General features: G+C 35.0%; 1 long non-coding RNA gene across 1 annotated transcript in view; it reads left to right on the plus strand.

Moving 5' to 3' along the window:
• LOC119767975 overlaps window positions 1-17,169 on the plus strand; it is an 18,011-nt gene extending 842 nt beyond the window's left edge. The window contains exon 2 of the long non-coding RNA XR_005277828.1: window positions 16,194-17,169. This is a non-coding gene — a long non-coding RNA (uncharacterized LOC119767975). The remainder of the gene's footprint in view (window positions 1-16,193) is intronic.
• The last annotated feature ends 993 nt before the right edge of the window (window positions 17,170-18,162 follow it).

The raw sequence follows: 18,162 nt of genomic DNA on the forward strand, positions 1-18,162 counted from the left end.
GTTGTGGTTGGCTGTGGCTGTGGATAGGTGGAGAATGCCGCGTCGCGGCGGCAGTTGTTGTTATTGAGTCAGCGGTTTTATGCTGTGTAACGAGAGTGTGATCGCTCGGCTAAGAGGCGAAGGTGGTACAGATGGTGTGGAAGCACGGTTGGAGAATGATGATGATGGTGTTGGGTGAAATAGGGAAGGATTGGAAACTGGAGCGAGAGTGTGCGGTATCAACATACCGGCAGATGGTGTGTTTACAATAGTTGGGACAATGTGATGAACTGTAGGTAGTTGAATGAAGCGAAGTGAATGGACCGATTTTTGGTTTTAAAGAATGAACACAACTTTAAGTTATTATCAACTGCATAGATTGTTTCACTTTAATTGAAAATATGAAGGGTTATACACACACAACTCAAATTTTATTTCGGATGGTCGAATCACACAAAAAAAAAATCGTTGTCTTATTTTTGATTGTCGAGCTCAAGTATGACTCCTAAACTACTTTTATGAAATTTAGAATTATATAATCCATGATGGCGGTCAAAATGGAGGTTTTTTATTTGGATTTCAGACCTGATTGTGAAAATGAGAAAACAAAAAATTTCATTTATTTTATAGAATTAAAACATTTGAATTAAGAAGATATAAAAATGTGAAAATATTGTTATCAAAAAGATCGGAAAATTTCACCAAAAATTTACATTTTAACATTGAAAATCGTACAATTATTTGATAAGACATGACATTCGAAAAAAGTGGGTTGTTAGGGTAAGACTTCGGAAACATCAATTTTCCTGTTTTTAAATCTTTGCATGCCAATATCTCAGCATTTAAAGGTCGTATCAACAAAGTTCAAAATTGCAAAATATAGAGAATTTTCTCAGCTTTTCAATAATATTATTTCAAAAGGGGGCAAATACCGTCACTTATTTGAAAAAATGAATAACTGCGACTATTTCCAAAAAAGTTTGTTTCTTAAAAATGGCTAGAAACTGAAAACGATACACTGTATCAAAATTTCACTAAAGTACTTTTTTATTGCAAATTTGATTTTTCATATCAACATGAAATTGAAATATTTTTGCGACCAATATTTCGATTAAAAAAAAATCAGTATTGATTCAAAATTTCATAACTAGGTTAGTTATCTTTGGCACATTCTGAAAATTTCTGAAAAGTTGTCATTGATGTCTCCTTAAACTTAACGAAACTATTGGCACTACGCCCCCCGGGGCATGGCCTTCCTCTAACGTGGGATTTCTGCTCCAGCGCCTCTGACGAGACAGGAGAAACCGGGACCGACGTTTTACTTCACCATCCGATAGAAGCTCAGTGGATAAGGCGGGAATCGAACCCGCGTCTCATAGCATCATCGGGATCGGCAGCCGAAGCCGCTACCCCTGCGCCACGAGACCCACACCTCCTTAAACTTATAAGAAAATTAAAAATAAATAAAAAATATTGTTTTTGCAAATCAAGTTATAGTAACAAAATGTTAAATTAAAAAGCACAAAAAATTACCGTGTATCATATTTTTTTCAGTGTAGTCCATGTCTATACCTACAACTTTGCCGAAGACACCAAATCGATCAACAAATTCCTTCAAAAGATACAGATTTTTGTATGTTCATACATCATTTTTGTATGGACAGTTGCCAAAATTGTATGGAAAATTATTTGGACAAACTAATGATGCAAAATGGTTTGTTTGGGCAAACCGAAGGTACCAAAAAAGTTTCAGCTGGATTAAAAAATACAAAAAAATGGAATGACCAAAATCTCAGAGAATTTCTCACTTGTGTGAAGTTACTATCCTTAGCTCATATGTGGACTACCTTTCAACAGCTGATTAATTCTAAGTTGAGAAAAGATTTTCTGGGTGCTTAAAGAATGGAGTAAATCTACCGAAGGAAAAATGTAACAAAATAACCTTCGAAAAAGAAAATCTTTTGTTCCAGAAATGATTGGTGATTGATTGGTTTCCCTGTTTGTGGTACCTCCAAATTAACAACATATATACAATTGAAAATAAATAAATGGGTGGATTTGTTGCTATTTCAAATTTTACTTCTACAAACTTCTTGTAAAAAAAATGTAATTTAAAATGTGTCAATTTTCATATGCAATTGAACTTTTTTTTGGCGCAAAATGAAGTACAACTGCGAAAAATAGGTACTTTTTACTAAACATCAAAAGTAACACTTATTTTTACTAGTAATTTTATCTTGTTTTGATCAGAGAAAATACGCACAGTCAAAGATAATTTTTTGGAATGGTGAAATCTTAATATTTTACAAAATAGCTTCTTTTCCGATTTAATTTAACCTCAATTCATCTAGAATACTGTCATCAGGAGTGATAATTGGTCTGGGGAGTGATATTGGGTCACACAAATTCCAGCTTTTTTTGTATGACCCAATTTTACCCCCCAAACTCAATGTCACCCATGATGACGGCAAGTGCTATTATTCAACAATTTTACATATTTAATGGTAACATTTCACAACCCTAGCATTATTTTGTCAATCTTCTAAACCGGATTTCAATTATTTTGAAGGTCTGACATAATTGTAGATTTTCTAGAATTTATAAAATTGAATAATGTTTTTGCATGAAATATAATAAATATGTTTCACGATGAAATTACCAAATTCTGTACATTTTTTAATTATCCACTGAGAGAATGTTTGGTTTTGGGAGGTTGAAAAATTTGTTTGTCAAATATTACGTCTTTTTCGATGTAATTTTACATAAGTTACATAGTTCAGTTACACTTAAAATGATGTTAATTTACACATTTTTTAGGTTAAATTACACATTTCTCTGACACAAAATCTGTTCACATTCTCAGATGCAATATTAATAAAGTTTGTTTTACTGTGAATAATGAAATTGTCGGATTTTTTCCATTACATCTTGATGTAATATCATTGGGTAATTCTCCGCCAACTCACACAGCAGTTGCCCCGACCCCTCTTCGATTTGCGTGAAACTTTGTCCTAAGGGGTAACTTTTGTCCCTGATCACGAATCCGAGGTCCGTTTTTTGATATTTCGTGACGGAGGGACGGTACGACCCCTTCCATTTTTGAACATGCGAAAAAAGAGGTGTTTTTCAATAATTTGCAGCCTGAAACGGTGATGAGATAGAAATTTGATGTCAAAGGGACTTTTATGTAAAATTAGACGCCCGATTTGATGGCGTACTCAAATTCCGAAAAATGTATTTTCATTGAAAAAGACTAAAAATGTTTTAAAATTCTCCCATTTTCCGTTACTCGACTGTAAAAATTTTGGAACATGTCATTTTATGGGAAATTTAATGTACTTTTCGAATCTACATTGTCCCAGAAGGGTCATTTTTCATTTAGAACAAAATTTTTCATTTTACAATTTCGTGTTTTTTCTAACTTTGCAGGGTTATTTTTTAGAGTGTAACAATGTTCTATAAAGTTGTAGAGCAGACAATTACAAAAATTTTGATATATAGACATAAGGGGTTTGCTCATAAACATCACGAGTTATCGCGATTTTACGAAAAAAAGTTTTGAAAAAGTTACTTTTTGCGTTTCTCTTTGTTTTGTCGTCCGTGTCTGTCACGGGTGACCATGAACGGCCATGATCGATGACGACCAACTTTTTCAAAACTTTTTTTTCGTAAAATCGCGATAACTCGTGATGTTTATAAGCAAACCCCTTATGTCTATATATCATTTGTTTTGTAATTGTTTGCTCTACAACTTTATAGAACATTGTTACACTCTAAAAAATAACCCTGCAAAGTTAGAAAAAACACGAAATTTTAAAATGAAAAATTTTGTTCTAAATGAAAAAATTACCCTTCTGGGTCAATGTAGATTCGAAAAGTACATTAAATTTCCCATAAAATGACATATTCCAAAATTTTTACAGTCGAGTAACGGAAAATGGGAGAATTTTAAAACTTTTTAGTCTTTTTTCAATGAAAATACGTTTTTTCGGAATTCTGAGTACGCCATCAAATCGGGCGTCTAATTTTACATAAAAGTCCCTTTGACATCAAATTTCTATCTCATCACCGTTTCAGGCTGCAAATTATTGAAAAACACCTCTTTTTTCGCATGTTCAAAAATGGAAGGGGTCGTACCGCCCTTCCGTCACGAGATATCGAAAAACGGACCTCAAATTCGTGATCAGGGACAAAAGTTACCCCTAAGGACAAAGTTTCACGCAAATCGAAGAGGGGTCGGGGCAACTTTTTCCGATTTCGTGTGAGTTGGTAGAGAATTACCCCATTTTAAAGCGCTACTACACTGAACATGTTAAAATGGTTTAATTTTAATTTATCCACTGTTTTTTTTCAAAGTTTCCTCTTTTCTGGTGTAATACCAGTTTTTCAGTCTAAACTGAGGTAAAATTTCATCATGAAAGAGATAATTTTAAACCTAAAATTTTTACACCTTTCAAAATTACACATTTGTACACAGCAAATAAAGTAATAATCCAGCTGCGTGTAAATGGCCTGGGTGTAAAATAATATTTGCATTATTTTATGAAATTCTGTGTAATATGTAGCATATCAGTACGGGAAACCTACTTGACCGAAATGTCAAGCTCATATATACGTTAATCTTCTCGATTTTTCATCGGTCTGCTGGCCGAGCGGGCAAAGGCGCCAGTCCTCACTGATGGTGATGGTTTTGAATCCCGTCGGTTGCAATTTTTTTTTGTGTTTAAAAAATTGTACATGCAGTGTGTAATATTAAGTGTCTATTTTGACGAAGGTGATGTGCATGCTTTTGCGTGCGACTTTACCATCGGATTTTTTGCTGTGTATTATTGTGCAGCACTCACAGAGAAGACTGACGCCTACAACTGAATTACTACTTTTTTGCTATGTATCTCCGAATGGGAATAGTGGCAATTACTTGTAAAGGCCAAATAAAAAAAACATTTCATCAAAAAAAATTAAAGGCTCATGGTTGATTCTTTTCTGAACAATAATATTAACATGTTTCGATTTACTGGGCAGCTCATCTTTTTTCTTATTTATTTTGTTCAGGAATCAATAAAAATATCAAGAATATAACAATTATAAAAAAAAAACATTACCTAACAATACAATAGTTTGTGGTGTTGTTAATGATTTAAAATAAGTTATCCTTGCAATTTTAGATATGATTGCTACAGATTTTTCAAGAATAGTTCCATTTGGGATACGGGCGGTTGGCAATTGTTACCTTTTAAATTTCCATTTTTGTTTCAAAACAAATATTTTTACTGTTGGTATATATTCCTGAACAGTTAAGAAAGAGTCATGTAGAAGCAAACATTCCAAAAATAGTTTTTTTGGGAAATTTTCTATAGACAATATGAAAATCCCTTTCACAAATATCTCTAGTGTAATTTTATAATCTGATACAATCTTATAGTTTGAGCCAAACTATTAAACAACAAACTTTCAAACAACAACCATTTGTTTAAACTGTCTTCATATTTTGAAATGTGTCTTCGTTTTCCTACGAGACAACATTATTTCCATGCACGCTTTTGATTGGAATTAGTTTGTCCTCTTTTATATGATTCCCAGGTACATTTAATTAAACATGTCAATCACATCTAAATTAATCAACAAGATTGAATCTTTTCTTTCCATTGATTTCAATAATTTTACCAAGCCTTGTAAACATTTAATTGAAGTTTAATTAATCCTTTTTGTATTGGCTTACGATCACCTCGACATTCCTTTTACAACTATAACAGAGAAAATCCATTTTAATATTGGCTTCTCACCTAATCGAATGCAAATAAACAATTTCACCCAAGAATGTAGACATCAACAAGTTCTCTTTCTCTCTCTCTCTATATCTCGTAACAGATAGTCCTCCTTTGTTAGGCCGCGTCTAGACACCTCTCCACACCGGTAAGGAATCCTTACCCAACTGCACCAGAAGCACCATCCATTCCGAGCACCAATCTGGTAGATTGCATCGACCGGTCGGTCGTCGGTCATACAATCTTGCATGCTGGCAGCGAACCAAGATTTCCCGCCCATTCCATGTTTTTTACGTAACAAACCCTCCGGTTGATAGTGTCTTCTTGCACCTGCTGCCACCTTGACAAGGTGTCTTCTCCAGGGTATTTTCCATATCGACGGCGATGTTCCGAAAACGGAACGGAACGGAAATGGTTGTTTATCGGTTACGATTCCGAAGCAATTGTGCTTCCATTTTGCACCCGTCCACTCTTCCTCCCAGGATCTGGTATCACGACCATCGACAAGCAGCGCTTTTCACCCGGAAAAGCTCTTCCCACAGTGATGCAATCGTTTTTCTTTCGCTTTATCGCGATAACATTGCTCCAATCAAGTTTCAATCATATCGAATTACGACTTTTTTCAATTCAATTTTTCCGCCTCCCTTCCGTTTTCTTCGTTATTTGGAAGGGTGACAGCATGGATCGCTTTTCCAATTTTTATTCATTTCCTGTGAATTGTCATCATTGCTGATGTCTTCGGTCAGGTTCCGTTCAGAATACTCTTGAGTTTTTAGGAAATTCTGATAATTTCAGCGTTGCTTTTAACGTTTTCAAAATTTTAAAACGTCTTTCTCAAATGTTACAACAATAATTTTAATTCGTAATTCTGTTCTGGCGGCGTGCACGGAGAAAAAAGAATTCCCAAAATCGTGAACAAGCGTTCATGAAAATGGGAACCACGAACAAAGTGTTCAAATTTCATGGTACGTTTTTCAAAATCGTACCATGGGATTTGAACACTTTGTTCGAGGTTCCCATTTTCATGAACGCTTGTTCACGATTTTGGGAATTCTTTTTTCTCCGTGTGGAACTTCGTCAAAATGAAAACACATTCAAGTTTCCACCGAAGAAGTGACAAATGTGATGGAGTAGTTTTGCTTATAAATATATTAATGTTTACCATTTCGTCGCAAATCGCGACAGCCCCAGAACCGCTTGTGTGATTGAAGCGAGGGAAACATTTCGATATCAAAATAAACAAAATCGGTTTCTGTGAAATCTCACATTGTGGCGTGCCAGGGGCGACGCAAAATTATTTGTAAATCATTCGCTGAATCAAGTGTTTGTTATGGTTAACTGATTTGTGGCTTCCTTGCCAATTAAGTTGTGCGGAGTTGGCGTCTGGGCTGGAGTTGGGTTTCGTTTCAAATCGAAATGGAAACAAATATTATGTACTTTGAAAGAGTTCATAACTTTTTTTAACCTTGGTTTTCATGTATTTACATTCTTCAGTAGGGGAAATTCTCGTATGTTTGGCAGGTTATGCACTTGCTCCTATCTCCATTTTATGTGCTGATTTTCACTTTTGAAACAATTTATTTTGCAAAACTATATATCAGGAGTGGCCAAAGTATAGCCCGTGGGCCAAATGTGGCCGCGAAGTGATTTTTTGTGGCCCGTGGACCCATTTGAATAGTCATGGTTTAGTGAACATTTTCGGTTTTTGTTAATGGTTACTAATGATTAATCCATGAATGTACGAATCAGATATGGGTAATTCTCTACCAACTCACACAAAATCGGGAAAAGTTGCCCCGACTCCTCTTCGATTTGCGTGAAACTTTGTCTTTTTTTTTTTTTTTTTTTTTTTTTAATTTATATTTATTCAAATTTCTTTTCCATGTACATTCATTCAGTTAAAATATTATTGAGTGTCCAATCACAAACGATGACTTTTCACCTCAATTTTAAATACTAGCAACTTTCATTTATTCATGAAATATTGTAGCTTTCGCTATTCAGTGATTTCAAATGTAGGAGGTCCTACATGTACAAAAGGGAAAAGGGATACCTTAAAACTAACTTATAAACTATATAAAGAGCGGATCAATGCAGCTGAAGACTGCAATGATTTTTGTCGAAATGCATCAATTATCTTATTGGACATAACATCCAAAGTGTCAACTTCGGCTAATTGATGAAGTTCACTGGTGCTGAACCAGGAGGAAGTTTCAGAATCATTTTCAGAATTTTGTTCTGAATCCTCTGAAGTTTTTTCTTCCTGGTTAAGCAACAGCTTGTCCAGATCGGCACAGCATAAAGCATGGCAGGTCTGAAAATTTGTTTATAAATTAACAGTTTATTCTTGAGACAAAGTCTAGAATTCCTGTTTATAAGTGGATACAAACATTTAATATATTTGTTACATTTAACCTGGATACTTTCAATGTGATCCTTGTAAGTAAGGTTTTTGTCAAAACCAAGTCCAAGATATTTCACTTGATCCTCCCACTTTAAATTTACCTCATTCATCTTTATAATGTGATGACTTTTGGTTTAAGAAAATCAGCCCTTGGTTTGTGAGGGAAAGTAATAAGTTGAGTTTTTGCAGCATTTGGAGTAATTTTCCATTCTTTCAAATAAGAATTGAAAATATCCAAGCTTTTTTGTAATCTTCTTGTGATGACACGAAGGCTTCTGCCTTTGGCGGAGATGCTTGTGTCATCAGCAAAAAGTGATTTCTGACATCCTGGGGGCAAATCAGGCAAGTCAGAAGTAAAAATATTGTATAAAATTGGACCCAAAATGCTTCCTTGAGGGACGCCAGCACGTACAGGTAGTTGATCAGATTTGCTATTCTGATAACATACCTGCAGAGTACGATCCGTCAAATAATTTTGAATAATTTTCACGATATAAATCGGAAAATTAAACCTTTTCAATTTCGCAATCAATCCTTTATGCCAAACACTGTCAAATGCTTTTTCTATATCAAGAAGAGCAGCGCCAGTAGAATAGCCCTCAGATTTGTTGCTTCGAATTAAATTTGAAACTCTCAACAACTGATGAGTAGTTGAATGCCCAAGGCGAAATCCAAACTGCTCATCAGCGAAAATTGAATTTTCATTAATGTGCGTCATCATTCTATTAAGAATTATTCTTTCAAATAATTTACTAATAGATGAAAGCAAACTAATGGGCCGATAGCTTGAGGCTTCAGCAGGATTTTTATCCGGTTTCAAATTCGGAATTACTTTGGCATTTTTCCAACTACTGGGAAAATATGCCAAATCAAAACATTTGTTGAAAATTTTGACCAAGCTACTTAAAGTTGCTTCTGGTAATTTTTAATTAAAATGTAAAAATGCCATCCTCACCAGGGGCTTTCATATTTTTAATTTTTTGATAATAGATTTTATTTCATTCAGATCCGTATTAAAAACTTCATCTGATGAAAATTCTTGTTCAACAATATTCTGAAATTCTATTGAAATTTGATTTTCAATAGGACTCAAAACATTCAAGTTGAAATTATGAGCACTCTCAAACTGCTGAGCAAGTTTTGAGCTTTTTCCCCATTAGTTAATAGAATATTATCACCATCTTTTAAAGAAGGGATGGGTTTTGAGGTTTCTTAAGAACCTTTGAAAGTTTCCAAAAGGTTTGGAATAAGGTTTAATTTGTTCGACATCTCTTGCGAACTTTTCATTTCGCAGGAGAGTGAATCTGTGGTCAATAACCTTTTGCAAATCTTTTGAATTCGCTTCAGTGCAGGATCACGAGAACGTTGATACTGTCTTCGGCGAACATTTTTCAGACGAATCAGAAGCTGAAGATCGTCATCAATAATGGGAGAATCAAATTTGACTTGGACTTTAGGAATAGCAATATTCCTAGCATCCAAAATTGCATTAGTTAAAGATTCCAAGGCTGAATCAATATCAGCTTTGGTTTCTAAAACAAAATCATGATTTAAATTATTCTCAATATGATGCTGATACCTGTCCCAATTAGCTTTGTGGTAATTAAACACAGAACTATTGGGTCTGGTAACTGCTTCATGAGAAAGTGAAAAAGTTACTGGAAGATGATCAGAATCAAAATCAGCATGAGTCACTAAAGGACCACAATACTGACTTTGATTTGTCAACACCAAATCAATTGTTGATGGATTTCTAACAGAAGAAAAGCAAGTTGGCCCATTCGGGTATAAAACCGAATAAAGACCAGAAGTGCAATCTCTGAACAGAATTTTACCATTGGAATTTACTTTTGAATTATTCCAAGATTGGTGTTTGGCATTAAAATCACCGATAATCAAAAATCGAGATCTATGCCGAGTAAGTTTATTCAAATCCCCTTTGAAATAATTTTTATTTTCCCCAGTGCATTGGAATGGCAAATATGCAGCTGCAATCATAATTTTCCCAAAAGAAGTTTCAAGTTCAATGCCCAAACTTTCAATAACTTTTAACTTAAAGCCACGTAACGTGCTATAAGTAATACTACGGTGGATAACTATTGCAACTCCACCGCCATTTCGATTCATTCGGTTATTAGTTATAACTTTATAATCTGGATCACTTTTCAAATAAGTGCCAGTTTTTAAGAATGTTTCGGTTATAACAGCAACATGCACGTTATGAACTCGTAAAAAGTTGAAAAATTCATTTTCTTTCGCTTTTAAAGAGCGAGCATTAAAATTCATAATATTGATGGAATTACTTAGATCCATGATTAAACTTCAGGGTAAGAACAACATCATTCGCAAATTTTAATCCAATCTGGATAGCTTCCATCATGGATGTAGCATTACTCATTGTTTGAATCAAACCAAACAGTGAGTTTTGCAAAATAGTCATTTTTTCAAACGTAACATCGCCGAGATCAGAAGATCCCAAAGCGTTGCCAGCAGAAAAATTTTCAAATGAGATTTGAGGTACCTGCCCAATTTCAGAAAGATTGGTAGAGGATTTAAAATTCGTGGATGAACCCGAAACGACGTTAGCATAAGAAATGCCATTGTTGTTACCTAACTTTTCCACGGTAGGGGTATTTCTAGAATTGTTCGAGTGAGACAGCACGAACGTTTGATTTAAAGATGCAAGTACAACATGACTTTGAGAAAATTTCGGTTTGGATTTCGGCTGATGCTTAGCACGAGAATCCAAAACCTTTTTTCTGATGGGTAGGGTAGGGTAGTCATCAATGAGACACTTTTGGTTTTCAACTTTCAACGATTTTTCTAATTTTTTCATCAGCATGTCTTAATGAGCTTTTAGTTGCATTATCTTTCTTTTAATGTGTTCTATCATTGACCAAAATATGAGATCGATCCGACATCTACAGCCAGAGTTATTCAACTGTCTCATTGTAGACGCACTTTGCAGGAACAATGAGACAGCTGGGGAACAATGAGACACTCTACGAAAATCAACATTTTTATAGCAAAACATCATGTTTTTGTAATGTTCCATTGCAGGTGACTTGCCTTGAACATTTTAGAGCAATTTTGCTAACATGAAACTTTTAATAACAAAAGTTACACTAAAAAGTATTTAAATTTTGTAAAATCCATATATTAATACCAAATAACTTTGTATTTTTGGTTAAATGAAGTTTAAACTCTATAAATATGCCAAAATCACTTTTAATTCATGTTTTGAAAGATTTCCATCGATTTTGAAAAGTTTATTGAAGAAAATCAAAGTGTCTCATTGTTACCCATGGGCTGAAATGAGTGGGGAACAATGAGACAGTCCTGGATTCTGGGTGTATTCTAAATTTTGGCCAAATCTAATGAAAGGACATTGAAGCCCAACTTAATCCTTATGGAACGTCGAAAGACATTTGAAGAAATATTAGTTTTGGTGTAAATGGCAGCCTACGAGCGAAAAAGTATTTTTTGTCCATGATTTACTTTTACACCCCAGAATCAAACATTTATGAATTACTTTTCAAGGGAGCGTCCATAACCAAAACCACTAATATGGCAGACGTGTATCTAGTAGACACACCTTTACCCCAAATATGAGCCTGATTGATTGAAACTACGACTTATGAGAGCCATTTTATCATTGTTCCCCGTGTCTCATTGATGACTACTCTACCCTAATCCCAAAAATTTGATTTGTGATTTCCACCACAATTTGCACATTTAAATTGGGTGACTTCTTTCACGGGACAACTGTCCTTGTCGTGAGAAGAATCCCCGCAAACCATGCATTTTGGAACCATGGCGCAATGATCAGTACCGTGACCGAATGCCTGGCAACGCCGGCACTGGGTCAGATTCTGGCCATTACCGCCATGTTTCTTAAAATGCTCCCACTTTACCCGTACATAGAACAAAAACTGTACTTTGTCCAAAAGTTTCAAATTGTTGATTTCATTTCTGTTGAAATGAATCAGATAAAATTGTGAAGTCAAACCAAAGCGAGAAATATTCCCGTTTGATTTTTTCTTCATTGGTATTACTTGGGATGGGGCAAAGCCAAGCAACACCTTAAGTTCGTTTTTGATCTCATCCACCGACAAGTCGTTGGAGAGACCTTTCAAGACCGCTTTGAATGGCCGAGCATTCTTGGCCTCATACGTGTAGAAATTGTGTTTGTGGTTTTTCAAATAACCAACAAAAGTTTGGTGATCTTGTAAAGATTCCGTCAACAAGCGACATTCTCCTCTTCGACCAAGCTGGAACGAAACTTTCAAATTGCAAGTTTCCTTGCAATTCTTCAGTTGCGTTCGAAAGCTGGCCAAATCGGAGACGGAAGTCACTACAATTGGCGGAGCCTTTACTCGTTCTCGACGGCAGAAGGCTCAGTACGAGGAGAAGGTTCCTTGTCATCAGTTTCGGATAAAACACCGAAACTGTTTGTCAATGGAATTGGAGGATTGACCTCACATTCAGAATCAGAATCAGACCTCAGAAGAGGCTGTTTTCTTTTCTGTTTCCGTTAGCCGGTTTAGCGTTCAAACGCTTCACCGACGTAACGACCAAATCTTCAGAAGATTTGCGTTTACCTTTGTTTTGACGCATTTTGCAAGCAAAATTCTCTTAAAAAGATGGCTTCGTTTGTAAAATACAACAAAATTTCAGGCGGGGTTAGTCTTGAAAAGACTGTTTAGAATTTTGGAAAATAACTCAGGTAGTCTTTAAAAAGACTGTGAATTTTGTTTTGAAATAACTCTGAGCTTAGGTAGTAAAAAATACCGCAGCTCTAGTGTCCGTTCACCACGAAGGTTCGCAAGACACTGAAACTTTGTCTTAAGGGATAACTTTTGTCCCTGATCACGAATCCGAGGTCCGTTATTTGGTATCTCGTGACGGAGGGGCGGTACGACCCCTTCCATTTTTGAACATGCGAAAAAGAGGTGTTTTTCAATAATTTACAGCCTCAAACGTTGATGAGATAGACATTTGGTGTCAAAGGGACTTTTATGTAAAATAAGACGCCCGATTTAATGACGTATTCAGAATTCTGGAAAACGTATTTTTCGTCGAAAAAAAAAAAAAAACACTTAAAAAGTTCTAAAAATTCTCCCATTTTTCGTTACTCGACTGAAAAATTTTTTTGGAACATGTCATTTTAAGGGAAATTTAATGTAGTTTTCAAATCTACATTGAACCAGAAGGGTCATTTTTTCATTTAGAACAAATATTATCATTTTCAAATTTCGTGTTTTTTTCTAACTTTTCAGGGGTATTTTTAAGAGTGTATTATTGCTCTACAAAGTCAAGAGCAGACAATTACAAAAATAATATTTATACAAACATAAGAGATTTGCATATAAACATACGAGTTATCACGATTTCACGAAAAAAAAAGTTTTGAAAAAGTTGGTCATCGTCGATCATGGCCGTTCATGGTCACCTGAGAAACTCACAAAGTAACTTTTTCAAAACTTTTTTTTTCGTAAAATCGTGATAACACGTGATGTTTATTAGCAAACCCCTTATGTTTGTATATATATAATTTTTGTAATTGTCTGCTCTACAACTTTATAGAATATTGCTAAACTCTAAAAAATAACCCTGCAAAGTTAGAAAAAAACACGAAATTTTAAAATGAAAAATTTTGGTCTAAATGAAAAAATTACCCTTCTGGGTCAATCTAGATTGGAAAAGTACATTAAATTTCCCATAAAATGACATGTTCCAAATAAATTTAAAGTCGAGTAACGGAAAATGGGAGAACTAGAACTTTTTTAGTGTTTTTTCGATGAAAAAATACGTTTTCCGGGATTCTGAGTACGCCATTAAATCGGGCGTCTAATTTTACATAAAAGTCCCTTTGACATCAAATTTCTATCTCATCACCGTTTCAGGCTGCAAATTATTGAAAAACACCTCTTTTTTCGCATGTTCAAAAATGGAAGGGGTCGTACCGCCCCTCCGTCACGAGATACCAAATAACGGACCTCGGATTCGTGATCAGGGACAAAAGTTACCCCTTAGGACAAAGTTTCACGCAAATCGAAATCGGAGTCGGGGCAACTTTTCCCGATTTCGTGTGAGTTTGTAGAGTTTACCCATGTTAGAAAAAAAGTGTAATTTTACCCCTGAAAATGTGTAATTTTACCACTACTCTGGTGTAATGTCGCATTTATAGTCTAAATTGAGGTAAAATTACATCATAAAAGAGGTTATATTCAACCTTCTAAAATTACACCTTCCAAATTTACACTTTTTTTTTGCTGTGTATTGAAAAGCACTTTCCAACAAGCCTAGAAAACTGAAGATCTGACCCTATATTATACAGTACTGGTCAAAAGAAGGGGAGAGTGGGGAGACTTGATCCCCTTTTTTTTGTATCGCACATAACTCTGTCAATTTCTCACAAAACTATGAACTTTTTGCATGAATTGAAAGCTTAAACATTCAAATATGTTCGGCTGATAAGGGTATTTCATCAGAAAAACTCTTCGAATCATGCCAAGCGATTTAAAATAATATTTTAAACCGGCCTTTTCAAAATGTTGGGGGTAATTTGATCCCCCTTTCAACATTTTGGAGAAATCTTAAGGACAATGTTTCTTATTCATCCAATCTTTTAATTTTCTATTAGTTACAGCAATTTCACATTAAACATGTACGTTTGTGTTCAAAATATAACAAGTTTAGCATGCAAAATATGTAAAACTTAAAATTTTCTTTTTTAGACAAAAATTGGGCATGTTTACAAAAGCTGGTGATTTTTGTTTACAAAACTTTCGAAAATTGGTTCAAACTGCAGTAAGTTATGTACAACTATACTAAAGGAAACTATGTACGAAAACCCAGCTTAATTATTTAATCTTGAGGCTGATTCCAGTGACTGTAAAAAGGCAGGGATCAAGTCTCCCTAAACGCACTTTTTTAAACAATTGATTGTAAAAATAGTATGACGATAAATTAAGCGTCAAATGCGTAAGGGTTTTGGAGTTGATATGTTTATTTAACAATCCATGTATAAATTATTTTTTTAAATAATTTTTGAGTGTTTTCTATACACATCAAAACAAAGAAAACAGATCAAGTGGAAGTTTTTTGCAGCACTTTTTAGAAAAATGTGTGTAACCCAATCAAAACATTTTTTTTTCTTTGTTTTACAATGAGTTTTACTCAATTTCGCACAACTTTCTAGAACAAAGCTAATTGTTTGACCCACATACTGACGAGATACAGGCTTGGGATCAAGTGTCCCCGGGGATCAAGTCTCCCCACTCTCCCATATATGACATTGAACGATTTGTCAAACTTAACTCAAAACTCAAATTACTGGTGTTCGCTCGTGTTTTGATCAAACCTTATAGATTTTTCGGCACAAGCAGTTCGGAATGTCTAATTTCAGAAGCTTTTTGAAAAACTTAGCTACCTATTATCGTTTCAAAGTTATTTACATTTTCATCAAAAATACGATTTTTACCGACAATATCTTGTATAATTGCAAAAGAATCCTTCGAACGAATAAAAATGTGCAGCTTTGAGTTCTAACAATCACACAAATTAAACATTTTTTTCAATATGTAGGAAAAATGCCACAAAGTAATGTTACAAATATTAAATGAAAATGTTGATGATTTTATAATAATTTTGTTTGAAAACATAGAAAATGGGAATTCCCGGATATTTGCTAGATTCAACGCTCGATTCTTGGGAGATTGAAAATCTCTAAAATTGTTATTTTTTAAATTACGTAACGCAAAAATTTTGAAAAGCAAAATTTCCATACAAAATTATTTTTTTGTATGGAGCGTAACAGGGCTTCCAACCCCCTCTCCCACCAAACTGCGTTTCGTAAGAAAAAAACGCTCCCTACGTACTGATGCTAGTGCAAAAGTAAATTGTATAAACGGAATTCGGCTATCAAAATTTATCACAATATCTATTAAAAATGTGTCTTCGTGGCATAATTTTTATTTATAATAACATTTTGTAACAATAACATTTTGTAACATAAATATCTTTTTCTCTTCATTTTCCAGCTTCAAAATGAACTCCTGAACTTCTAAACATCTAAATGTGTGATTAACCAACAACTCCGACCTATCAACGATCCCAGCACAAAACTAAACTGAAATCTAGCAACTCCAGTGCAAAACTACTCCTCAACAGTTCCACAACAAAAAAAGAAAAAAAAAACCAAAAAATACAAAACCAAGTGTGTTGACTGGAAAAAAACTACTACCATCCTCCGCTTGAGCTGCAAATGGCTTGCAGCCAGAAGTGCTCACTTTCTCTAGTTTTGTTAGCAAAAACCGGGAGAAAGAATCGCTAAAAATATTCACGTTTGCATCCGCGCTAACACGTAGAAGGTGTACTAAATAGTTCCACAGTTGGTCGCTGTTGTAACGATAACTGCCGCGCCAAAGTACAGTAAAACGAGTGTATTTTTACGTGGCAACTTGTGAATCTCACATGTGAAAAGAGTTTGGCTAAAAATGAAGCAAAAAGTGAGTTGAATCGAAAGTCATCATCAGACAACAAGAGAGAGAAAAAAAAACCCTGGTGTTCATTTTGTTCAGTGTGTAATGTTGAGTGAAATAGTTTTCTGAAAACCACACCGAGAACAAATTCCTGAATAGAATTCCAGAATCTGCCGCTGCGAAAAGCTCTTCCGAAGAAAGAAAGTCATCATTTTCCCCAATGGGGAGGAAGGATTAAAATGAATGTGCAGATGAAAGTTTAAGTGAAAAAGTTTCCTACTTTTGATCGTACTTCCTGCTGTTGCTGCTGGTGACTGGATCTGAGTCCTGGGAAAATAAGGCAAAAGACTTTTCCTCTGAAGTAAATGTGTATATATGTTAATCATTTTTCTATTGCAATTCCACCACCAGACGGTCGGTCGCTCTCCGGTGAATCAGAAACAGCAAAGCTGTGTGCAAAATAAAAGTCCTGCCCAGAAACACTCCAGCTTCTGCTGGCAGCAGAACTCGGTGCATTTTTAATCATCTGGGTAAACATCATAAATATAGACAGCGTTTTTCCACTCCCCTCCTGACTTGAGCCCGAGAGTGTCCTGGAAGGGTTCTCCGGAAGCAACTGTGAGCGAGAACACAACACCCACCAGTGCGGGAGTGCAAAACTATAAAAGAAGAACCGTTTTGTGCTAAAGGGATTAGAGCTTCGGGTTGGAAGTCCTTGTTCTGAACGGGAGGAGCCAGCGCCACCCAAAGTCGCTGGAGCAACTCATTAAATAAGGAACGAGGTAAGTTGATAAGAGCATCACCGCTCAACAGCAATGAAGCAGAAAAAAAAGTTGGTTTGATTGTTTTATGGGGAGCTTTTGGAAGGCAGACAAAGCGTTTTCGGTTAAATTTTCAAATGGGATTCTCTACGAAGAATGCAAATGGATGTTTTTAATGTTTTCAGCATCTCAACAATAACACATTTTCAGACGATGAATTTGTTGTCTCTTTGCTTTTTTTTTATTACATTGAAAACTGGCACTATTTTTTAAAATAGATATTCAGTTAAAAATCGTAATAACAACACATAGAAAAACTCCTTTATTTCAAATAGTAACTGGCATGAATGTTACCAATGCCCAAAAAACCATATACAATTTTGGAATTTGGCAATTCTCCGCCAACTCACACCCCTCTTCAATTAGCGTGAAACTTTGTCCTTAGAGGTAACTTTTGTCCCTGAACATGAATCCGAGGTCCACTTTTTAACAACTCGTGACGGAGGGCCGGTACGACCCAGTTTATTTTTGAGCATGTGAAAAAAGGTGTTTTTCAATAATTTGCAGCCAGAAACGGTGATGAGATAGAAATTTGGTGTCAAAGGGACTTTTATGTAAAATTATACGCCCGATTTGATAGCGTATTTAGAATTCTGGAAAAGCGTATTTTTCATAGAAAAAAAAGGTGCAGGTGGTTATGTTCTACATGACCAATATGACAAAGAACTTTGTACAAAACTCTAAAAAGTAAATCCATTTTTATATAT

Source organism: Culex quinquefasciatus, chromosome 2 (genome assembly GCF_015732765.1).
Source record: "Culex quinquefasciatus strain JHB chromosome 2, VPISU_Cqui_1.0_pri_paternal, whole genome shotgun sequence".
Lineage (NCBI taxonomy): Eukaryota > Metazoa > Arthropoda > Insecta > Diptera > Culicidae > Culex > Culex quinquefasciatus.